The following is an 11,233-nucleotide window of genomic DNA, read 5'->3' as shown; positions in this document are numbered from 1 at the left end:
CGGTTACTGCCTTTTGCCTGTTTCTTTTCCAAGAAAAACATCTTTAAAAAATTGTCTGCACTACTCTTTCTACTCCTTCAATATTGAATCATTCACTAACCCGCCTCGGTCTGCCTGCACCTCCAGGATGCCACAAAACTCTCTGCAGAGATCACCAGGAACCTCCCTGTTCTATGTCCAGTAGACATTTCCAGTTTGCTTGTGTTGGCCTCTCCGTGGCATCCAATACCACTGCCTACGGGGTCCACTGAAACACTCTCTTCTCCTCACTTCCTCGACAGGACCCTCTCCTAGTTTTCCTTGTGTCTCTGCTCAGTCTCTCCCGAAGGGAGCTCTGATGTCTTTTCTGAGCTCCACACACTGATGTCTAGCGTGCTCTGCCTTTTCCCTCATATCAGTAAGGGCACTGCCACACAGCCAGATGTGCATTCCCAAACACTCTAATTGTTATGACCTGCCTTCTCTCTCTCCCCTCTCCTCCAGCCCGTTTCCAAGTCCAAACGTTTCTACCTACAATTTCTTGACTGTCTCTCTGCTGCCACCGTGCAGTCTAGGTGGCCACCAGCTTCTGCTTACAGAGTGACAGCAGCTTCTTTAAACAGGCTTGTTTCACTACCAGTGAAAGAGGATTTTGAAAACCCCAAGAGATTTGTTTTGGCCAGAATTTAAAGAGCTTACAGTAATATCATTATTTGGAATTTGTGATTTAAAGGAAGGAAGGATTAAATACAGTTGTGCTTTATTCAAGGATTCCCAGTTAAGCGCCTTTAAAAACATATTTTGAGCACATACACACACAGAGACACAGAGACACAGCTGGCTGTTTCAGGTGTGGTTTTCATTGAACCAGCTCTGTAAGAGGGAGAATTCTGGGTGTGCTGGATTGGAAGGAGAGGAAGTAGTTCTGGGCTTTCCCAGGTGATCTGGGGGGGTCCACACCTCCTCCAGCAGGGACCGTGGGGTTCTGGCTCCAGGCGGCCCTCAGGCCGCAGGGCAGACTCGAGAATGGAGGGCTTGTCATGCACCTGTGCCCTGACCTCTAGATGATTCCTGGACAAAACCCAGAGCACCCTTGGAGATGATAGCAAAGTGTGGGAGGAGATTTATTTTTCTTCCCATATAAATTAGTGTAATTTGATACCACTTTTCTACTGCCTCCACCAGAGGGACTAGAAAGTGTCTGGCACTCTAGTTGGCACTGTGGTATTTCTAGTTGAATAAATAAGCATCTTTTTTTTTTTTTTTACAGTTTTTAATTTTATTATTTTTTTGAATTTTATTATTTTTTTTATACAGCAGTTTCTTATTAGTTACCTATTTTATGCATATTAGTATATACATGTCAATCCCAACCTCCCAATTCATCCCACCACTACCAACCCCCCGGCCGCTTTCCCCCCTTGGTGTCCATACGTTTGTTCTCTACATCTGTGTCTCTATTTCTGCCTTGCAAACTGGTTCATATGTACCATTTTTTCTAGGTTCCACATATATGCGTTAATATACGATATTTGTTTTTCTCTTTCTGACTTACTTCATTCTGTATGACAGTCTCTGGATCCATCCATGGCTCTACAAATGACCCAATTTCGTTCCTTTTTATGGCAGAGTAATAGTCCATTGTATATATGTACCACATCTTCTTTATCCATTTGTCTGTTGAAGGGCATTTAGGTTGCTTCCATGACCTGGCTATTGTAAACAGTGCTGCAATGAACATTGGGGTGCATGTGTCTTTTTTAATTATGGTTTTCTCAGGGTATATGCCCAGTAGTGGGATTGCTGGATCATATGGTAATTCTATTTTTCATTTTTTAAGGAACCTCCGTACTGTTCTCCATAGTGGCTGTATCAGTTTACATTCCCACCAACAGTGCAAGAGGGTTCCCTTTTCTCCACACCCTCTCCAGCATTTGTTGTTTGCAGATTTTCTGATGATGCCCATTCTAACTGGTGTGAGGTGATACCTCATTGTAGTTTTGATTTGCATTTCTCTAATAATTAGGGATGTTGAGCATAAATAAGCATCTTGAAATATAAACTTTGTTACCTTTTTATTTTGTTTTATTTTCTTGCGGTACACAGGCCTCTCACTGTTGTGGCCCCTCCCGTTGCGGAGCACAGGCTCCGGACGCGCAGGCTCAGCGGCCATGGCTCACGGGCCCAGCCGCTCCGTGGCATGTGGGATCCTCCCGGACCGGGGCACGAACCTGCGTCCCCTGCATTGGCAGGCGGACTCTCAACCACTGCGCCACCAGGGAAGCCCTACCTTTTTATTTTTGAAGGAACCAAAAGTGTTTCCTAAACCACAGCTTTCATTCAAAATGAGTAACATAGCAGAATGTCAACCATTAGTTTTTCTTAAAAATCTCTATTTCTGCTCAATTATTCAATTGTTAATTGTGCACTAAAGTATTTAAAAATGAATTTTAAGGTGGGAAAGGGATCTATTAATGATCCATGCTATGAAAGCAATTGCGCCTTTGCTTTTATATATATATAGAAAGAAAAGGAAAAAAGTCAGTGTCGTGCCAGGTATGACTCATGAACTTTCTTTTCATAGTTCTTTTCCTTCTTCTTCTTCAAAACAAATAAATCACTAAACCAATAACCCAAAACAACCCCCCACGACAACTTATTCCTTTTAATAAAAGATTAATCAGTGGCATGTCGTTTGGGAAGAGGGGAGCAAAACCCAGTCTTCAGCAACTGTGGGCTGTTCCTGGGGAATAAGCACCTCATCCTGGCGAGACTTTCCCAGCTGTGTTGCTGACAGATGGAACCAGAGAGAGAGGAGGGAGGCGAGGGGATACATTTCAGGGGCTTTATGAACGAGCTGAGCACAAATCTGTTCAATAGATTAGGCTTCCGTTTCCCCTTTCTGCCGTATGAGAAATATTAGAGGTAACTGAGATAGAAGTCCTTTGTGTATGCAAAGTCTCATTGATGGTGTCCCCTCAGCAAACATAATACAGTCTTGAATTTATACATGTTCCAGCCCCAGATGAGTGCTATGTGCTTAGTGAGTTCCGGGTGCTGTGCTTGGTGGTCCACAGCATCATTCCATTTTTTTCCACCGAATGACCTCCCCTGAGCAGGGCCTCTCCCTTTCTCCATGAGAATCTAAAGCGGAGGTGCCACAGGGGAGCTGGGACTGGGAAGCAAGCCATTTGATCCTAAAGTCTACATTCCCCGCCTCTGCTCTGCACCGCCTTCACGTCCTCAGCCTTCACTCGCTTCCTCGGGTTCAGGCGCCCTCCATGGGCCCCAACCCTGCAGAGCTGCGGGCACAGCAGCCACCATTGGCGCCATCTGGTGGCCAAACTAGGCAACTGTGGGGATGCACACTACATCCACAGTATTTGGGAAGCATGACTGCTTTATTTGGGGTGACAACAGAGCTCTCTAGCTGTTCTTTTCTTTTCTCTTTTTTTTCTTTTCTAACAGGATAACATTAACTCATATGCTCAAAGAAATTCATGTTCCCATTTTAACTGACTCATGGTAGGAACAGGAAGTGTTTATGTGGACAGAAATGGAAAAGGGGAGGATCGCAGGAGCAAAAATGGGTTACAAGGAGCATTTTATTTTATTTTTAAATTTCATTTAATTAATTAATTAATTAATTTTTGGCTGCATTGGGTCTTCGTTGCTGCACGTGGGCCTTCTCTATTTGCGGCAAGCAGGGGCTACTCTTCGTTGCGGTGCATGGGCTTCTCATTGCGGTGGCTTGTCTTTTCGCGGAGCACTGGCTGTAGGTGCATGGGCTCAGTAGTTGTGGCGCGCGGGTTCTAGAGCGCAGGCTCAGTAGTTGTGGCTCACGGGCTTAGTTGCTCTGCAGCATGTGGGATCTTCCCGGACCCGGGCTCAAACCTGTGTCCCCTGCATTGGCAGGCGGATTCTTAACCCCTGCGCCACCAGGGATGTCCCGGAGCATTTTATTATTAATGTAGTACTGACGCCTCTTTTTCTGGCATGATTCAAAGACAGAAGTACAAATGTGCAGAGGTATTGTGGTAGTAGCACTTTCAGAAGTATATACCATACATCTACATATACAGACTTCTCTCTTACATTATACAATATATATGTTCTCTCTCTTACATATATACAATATATACATTCCCCACTTCCATAAATGTGAAATGTAAGCAGGACTAACAAAGCCTGGTACATGTTTACTCATCCTCACTTGTACATCTGCTAGCGTTTCCTGACTCCTCTGCGGAAGTTATGACCCATTTCCCTGCCTGGGTTCATTTTAGGACAATAAGAAGGTGATTTGTTTTGTCCAAACCTGTGCTACATGACTGAGAATGCTGGGAATTTCTTTGACAGAGACCAAAGCCTGCCTCTCAAGTACTATACTATGCCTTTTCTATATTCTTTGGCAGTAGTCAATTCTGCTTAGGAGACAAGAAATGCAGGCAGAATGGATGAAACTCCTAAGTGTTAAGTATAGATAGTAGGTAAGCAAGTAGCTTATGAAACATAAGCAAACCTAATAGGATATATTAGATATAGCTAATAAGTAAGTTGATCATCTGAAAGCCATGCTAAAAGTAAGCAGAATAAAAGGAATATGTAATGGGACAAACAATATTCTTCATAGATAGAAAGATGGAGAGACCAAGTCACCGTGCTTGCCCTAAGCTGGCATCTGGGTCATGCCCACGTCAACCACACATCGGTGATGCCCAGTATATCCCATCTGGTCCTGTATGTGCTCTGCCCGAGAAAAGTGAAGTAGAAGGTTGAGCTGCACAGGAGGCTAACTGGCAAGCTCCAGCTGTGGCCAGGTGTGCACACTTGAGTCTCTCTGATAGAGCAGGTGGTGGGTTGGCCCCCATGCCTGCTGTCTTTTGGGTCTGCTTGCTCAACACGCAATACTGGTCCTCACATGCGTGCTGACAGGAGGCGATGCAGCAGAAAAAGGGAGAGGGAGAGGGAGAGGGAGGGAGAGAGAGAAGAAAGACAGGACATATGAAATTTGCATGATCTGGGATTCAGGCAGTGTGGTCCTTGTGTCCCCCTCACACCCCATCGTAAGCCTGGACCATGAGCCTTTCTGATCCATGACCCCTGGGGTAGCCTCAGCGGTGCTCATGGAGGCTAACATCGCATCCAGGTAATTCCTACATAACAAGTACAGGTAAGGGCTAAGCTGTTGAGAACCCAGAATTTCTATGTAGGAGGGGCTAAGGGACAGCAATTTGTTGGAAAAGAGGCCAGGGACTGTCTTAAAGTTGTATTTACATAGCAAACACTGTTTAGAGTGATGGAGGTAAGTGGGGGCACTTTAAACCATCAGTCACTGAGTTTAAAAACGTTTATCCTGGGCTTCCCTGGTGGCGCAGTGGTTGAGAGTTCGCCTGCTGATGCAGGGGACACGGGTTCGTGCCCAGGTCCGGGAAGATCCCACATGCCGTGGAGTGGCTGGGCCCGTGAGCCATGGCCGCTGAGCCTGCGCGTCCGGAGCCTGTGCTCCGCAACGAGAGAGGCCACAACAGTGAGAGGCCCACGTACCGCAAAAACAAAACAAAACAAAAACAAACAAAAAACGTTTATCCTTGGGAGGCACACACAGACTGAAATCCGCACTGACCTCAAATGACAGCAGGTGCCCTGCTGAGAGCAGCTTGGGTTTGGGGGGAAGAAGACAAAGGAGGGGTTGCTGATGATGGAGGAAGCCACCAACAGAAAGAGACGGGTAAGGAAAAGGTGGCCACAGTTGGGCTGGAAAAACCTGGGAGCTGCACATCTGGGTAAAATCCTGGTCCACACAGGCCTGGTTCTGCCCAGGCCCCAGAGAGCAACCCTGAGTGTGGAGGAGACAGACCTGGAGACACCAGAAAAAAGAAGCCAGGACTCCAACCTCCCAGGAGAGTAAATCCGCACGGGACTCTGCTCACCTCAGGGAAGCAGGGGGCTGTCCCACGTGGTCGCGAAATGCAGTCTCCACTCCTGCCTGGGAGACTGGCTGATGCTTCTGAGGACATGGAAGCCTTTTTACACACAGTTCTCATTGTGCATGGTTAATGTTTCTATGATTTCCTATTTCTTCTCCCCCAACATTTTATTTTGAAATTTTTCAACCAGAGAAGTTGTATGTATAGTGCAAAGAACACGCAGACACCCTCATCCAGGTTCATCAGTTATCCACAGTGTCTTGCCACTTTTGCTTTGTATATACTTATTTTTCTGAACCATTTGAAGGTAAGTTGCCTACATTTTGACACTGTGACATTAGGTTAGAATCATTAGCTGTGCTCCGAGCAACACAGAAGAGTCCTAAAAGTAGTGTTGACGAAAAACAACAGAGTGAGATACATTAACAGAACAATATATTTTATACACTACATTTTTATAAATCAATAAAACCTGCACATCAAACAACCATGTACCTTTTAAAAGAATACAGAACAAAAGAAGGCACAATAAACACCAGAGGACAGTGGTTTGTTTATGGAAGAGAGGAAAATGGAAGAGGAGACGAGGGACAAAAGGAATCAAACAGGAGAGCAGTTTCCCACAGTGCAAAGAGGCTGTTACGTCATGAACTGAGGCATACGATGAACCTGACCATCTGCACCTAAAATCAGAAATGAAAGTAAGAAAGGAACGGAAAAAACAGACAAGAAGATGGAAGGGAGAAGAGAGAGGGAGGGAGGGAAATAATAAATGAATTTATCCCAAATGAGGGGAATCCTGGAATTTCAGATTTCTGCAAATTCTGTTGTTTTACCTGCTCTCAATTCATATTTAGCTTCATTTGGAAAGTAGTTGTATGTGTTTAGGGGAAAGAGCTCTCCTGAAAAAAAAAAAAGTGATAAACCCCTTTCTTAGTACATTATATTTTTCTTCATCATGAGTCGAATTCTCAGAAAAGATATGCTTGGTTCTACATTTAAGATGGAAACCCAGGGAATTCCCTGGCCGTCCAGTGGTTAGGACTCTGCACTCTCACTGCCACAGGTTGGAGTTCAGTCCTTAGTCGGGGAACTAAAATCCCACAAGCCTTGCGGTGAGGCCAAGAAAACCCAGCAATTTAAAATGAAAAACCACTTATTTTCTTATATCATGCAAATCAAATTTTAAGCTAGATTTTTTTTAAACTTAAAGACATTAATATCCACCTCTTTTGGTCAATATCTTGATTTCAGGGTTTAATTAGAGCCCTGTCAAACATTCTTCCAAATATTTACTAACTAGCACTGAAAATTAAGTAAACAATTCTGTCTATAAGTAATTATTAGTATCTTAGTTTGCCTGCCAGAATTTTATGCACTTTGATTGTTTTTCAGATGTAAATACGGGTTAAAGTCTCCTTTCTGACATAAAGATTCAGAGGATTAGAACATGAGAAAGAAAACCGAGAGAAACACGACCTGGGTGAGTCTGCAAATGTTTTGGGCATAAGCACATTCCTAGTTCATCTCCCCCCACCCCTCTGGAAGGGAAAAAAGGGTGATTTCTCTGGGAGAATTCAGCTGAACTTTGATCACTATCTATTGTCAAAATTGCTAAGAGATACCAAATTTTATTGTTTTTGAGCTTTTGCAAAGCTTCCTGGAATTCAAAAGGCAAATGCAGATGAGGTTGGAGGGGAGAATCCATCGTAATTAATCATAGAAAAAAGGGGAAGAATTAAGTCTGCAAAGACAGAAACGTTAGAAATAGCCAGTTTAAATCATGGAACACTCGGCTAGAGGGATGGCAGTGGGGTGCTGTGAGTGGAGCTGTAATTCCAGGTTTTCTTTGAAGGGGGGTGGAAATCTGTGAACCCTTCCAGGCTCATAAATTTTATTATATCACAAATACCTCCCCTCCTAAGTTAGTGTGAAGATTATGGCATCATACATGTAGAGCACAGTGAAAGTGCTGAATAAACGTCAGCTATCGTTATTATTGTTCCCAGAAAGATGAGGGTACTGAGATCAGGGTGACCAACCCTTTCCGTTTGCCCAGATGCTCTAGGTTTTAACACTGAATGTCCTGTGTCCTGTGAGTCCCCTCACCCCCAGGACACAAGCAGTTCCAGGTTTTCAGCTTTTGTTGGGGTCGAGGAGGGTGGAGGAAAGTGACTGAATTCCTATTTTCCACAATCAAATGATAATCTCCTGTCAGAGGCCCAGCATTTCCTGTTTCTACCCTATCTTTCCCTCACACTGTCACCTGCCTGCAAAAAAGAAGGAAATTCTTGTCCTGGGAGACAAATCAGCACATTGCCCTGAAGAGGGCGGCCTAAGGCTCCATCTGGACTTGGTATTCTCTGCACCACTCAGCAGCTACCAGCAGAGGGCACACTCCAGCCTACCCTGATCACTGTCTGTATCCCCTCCCCTGAGTTTCTGCCTCCTATGAAGTCTTAGTACATTGCTCTTCCAAGCTTAGATGTGTGCATCCCTTTTCCTCTCCTGTTTTTCCCTCCCTTCCTTTCTTTCTCCTTTCTTCCTTCCTTCCCTCCCTTCCTCTCTCCTTACTTCCTCTCTCCCTCCTTCCCTTCGTTTCCGTGAGTAAAGTTGCAAGGAACACAAGCTCACAATCACAAGTCACGAAGCACACATTTCAACAACCACTATGATGACAGATTTAATAGGAAAAAATATGATCAATCCCACCTGCAAAATCTACAGCTATGAAGATAATCGGACACAAAATATAAAATAAGTATCTTTAATACTTAATAAAATAGGGCATTTGAATTATGACTAAAGAACAAGACATTAGAAAAAAAGAAACAGAAAATTTTGAAAAAAATAAAGTAGAACTTCTACAGATAAAAAAAAAAAAGGAATTTAGAAATTAGAGACTCTAGATGGGTTAACAGCAGATTATACATAGCTGAAGAAAAAATTAATGTATCAATATATAGCTGAAAAAATATCAATATATAGCTGAAAAAATATCAATATATAGCTGAAAAAATCCCCAGAATGCAGCATGGAGAAATAAAGAGATAAAAAATGTTAAAGAGAGTTTGAGCCATAGGACAAACTAAAAATAGTTCTTACCAGAGTTACGAAGGAGATAAAGAAAGGATAGGGACAGAGGGTCATATCTTGAGAGGAAAGGAACTAACAGTTTTCCCAAACTGATAGAAGATATGAATTATCAGTTTCAAAGGTTTAGTAAATCCCTGAAAAGACTTAAAAAGAAAATCTACATTTAGAAAATCAAAGTGAAACTGACAAAACCAAAGACAATCTTAAAACCAGCCAAAGAGAAAACACAGATTAATTTACAAAGAAATGACAAATCAGACTCTTGATTTCTCAACAGCAATGATGGAAGCCAAATCAAAATGGAATTATAGGGCTTCCCTGGTGGCGCAGTGGTTGAGAGTCCGCCTGCTGATGCAGGGGACATGGGTTCGTGCCCCGGTCCGGGAAGATCCCACATGCCGCGGAGCGGCTGGGCCCGTGAGCCATGGCCACTGAGCCTGCGCGTCCAGAGCCTGTGCTCCACAACTGGAGAGGCCACAACAGTGAGAGGCCCGTGTACCGCAAAAAAAAAAAAAAAAAAAAAAAAAAAAATGGAATTATACTTCAAAGTACTGAGTCAAAATAACTGTCTACTTATAACTGTATACCCAGCAAAAGTATCTACCAAAAGCAAGCATAGAGTAAGTATATTATCTGACACACAAAAACTGAGAGAGGTAACTACCAACGGTCCCTCACTTCTGTTTCTAGAGAAACTTCTCAAGAATAGACTTTAAATGCAAGAGGGAAGAGATATGGGGATATATGTATATGTATAGCTGATTCACTTTGTTATACAGCAGAAACTAACACACCATTGTAAAGCGATTATACTCCAATAAAGTTGTTAAAATAAAAAAAAGAATAGACTTTAGGAAGAAGAAAATAAACTCACAGGGAATGTTTTAGAAGCACGATGGAATAACAAGCAAAAAAGAAAAAAGGTAAACAATGACAGCACACAGTAATAATAATACTTAGTGTGGAGTTAACATTTGTGGAGGTAGAAATCCAATTTGTGGGGCTGAAAACCAAACAACATAACAAATAAAGTAATAACATAGACCAGAAGAGGAGTTATTAATGTTAAACACTTTAAGGTCCTGTGTTATTCAGAAGGAGAGTAAAGACAATAATTTTATATATTAAATTAGATATGTATTAACATTTCTAGAGCAACCATTAAACAATACAAATAGTGTATAACTTCCAATTTAATAGAATGGAAAAATTGAGGTGTGGAAAAAAACTCAACTCAAAAAATGCAAGAAAGAAGGAAAACTATATGTATATACAAGAAAAAATAAGAAATAATATGTTAGGGACTTCCCTGGTGGCGCAGTGATTAAGAATCCGCCTGCCAGTGCAGGGGACACGGGTTCGATCCCTGGTCCGGGAAGATCCCACATGCCACAGAAAGCTAAGCTCGTGCGCCACAACTACTGAGCCTGCGCTCTAGAGCCCGCGAGCCACAACTACTGAAGCCCACGCGCCTAGAGCCCATGCTCTCAACAAGAGAAGCCACCCAATGAGAAACCCGGGAACCACAACGAAGAGTAGCCCCCGCTCACCGCAACTAGAGAAAAGCCCGCGTGCAGCGACAAAGACCCAAGGCAGCCAAAAATTAAAAAAAAAAAAAAAAATAAAGAAAAATAAAAAAAGAAAAAGAAAGAAAAATTAAAAAAAAAAGGAAATCATAAGTTAGAGAAAATAGATGTTAGAGTGAGTCCTAAGTTTAAATCTGGCAAAAAAATGTAACAAGGCCTTTATGAATTAGAGTGTATAACTGAAAGACATTAAAGATGGGTTAAATGAAGAGACATATGATATTCATTGACAGGAAGACTCAATTTTATAATGTTCACCACTTTCCTCTAACAAGCATCCTAATAAGTATGTATGTGTGTAACTCCACTTATTCTAAAATACATAAGGCACAGCAAAAAGCTAAAAACAAAAAAAAAAGTCCGAGACACTCTTAAAAAAGAAGAGCAAGGTAAGAGACACCAGCAAGATCTCAAGACACAGTTATAACATTTGAGTAATTAAGCAAGTGTTGTACTGGTGCAGGAATAGACAAGCAGGTAGATGGAACAGAGCAGAGAACCCAAACACAGACCATGCAAATATCGATACCTGACACGACGGAGGTAACATCAGAGATCAACAGGGAAACCAGGGACATTCAGTAAAGATAGAAAAAATGGGTTTCCGTTTTAAAAAAATGAATTATAATAGATGGCAAACCA

The sequence above is a fragment of the Aethalodelphis obliquidens genome, unplaced genomic scaffold (assembly GCF_003676395.1).
Source record: "Aethalodelphis obliquidens isolate GAN/ISIS:26980383/991018 unplaced genomic scaffold, ASM367639v1 scaffold15, whole genome shotgun sequence".
Classification (NCBI taxonomy): Eukaryota; Metazoa; Chordata; class Mammalia; order Artiodactyla; family Delphinidae; genus Aethalodelphis; species Aethalodelphis obliquidens.
Note: the sequence above shows the minus strand (reverse complement) of the source record.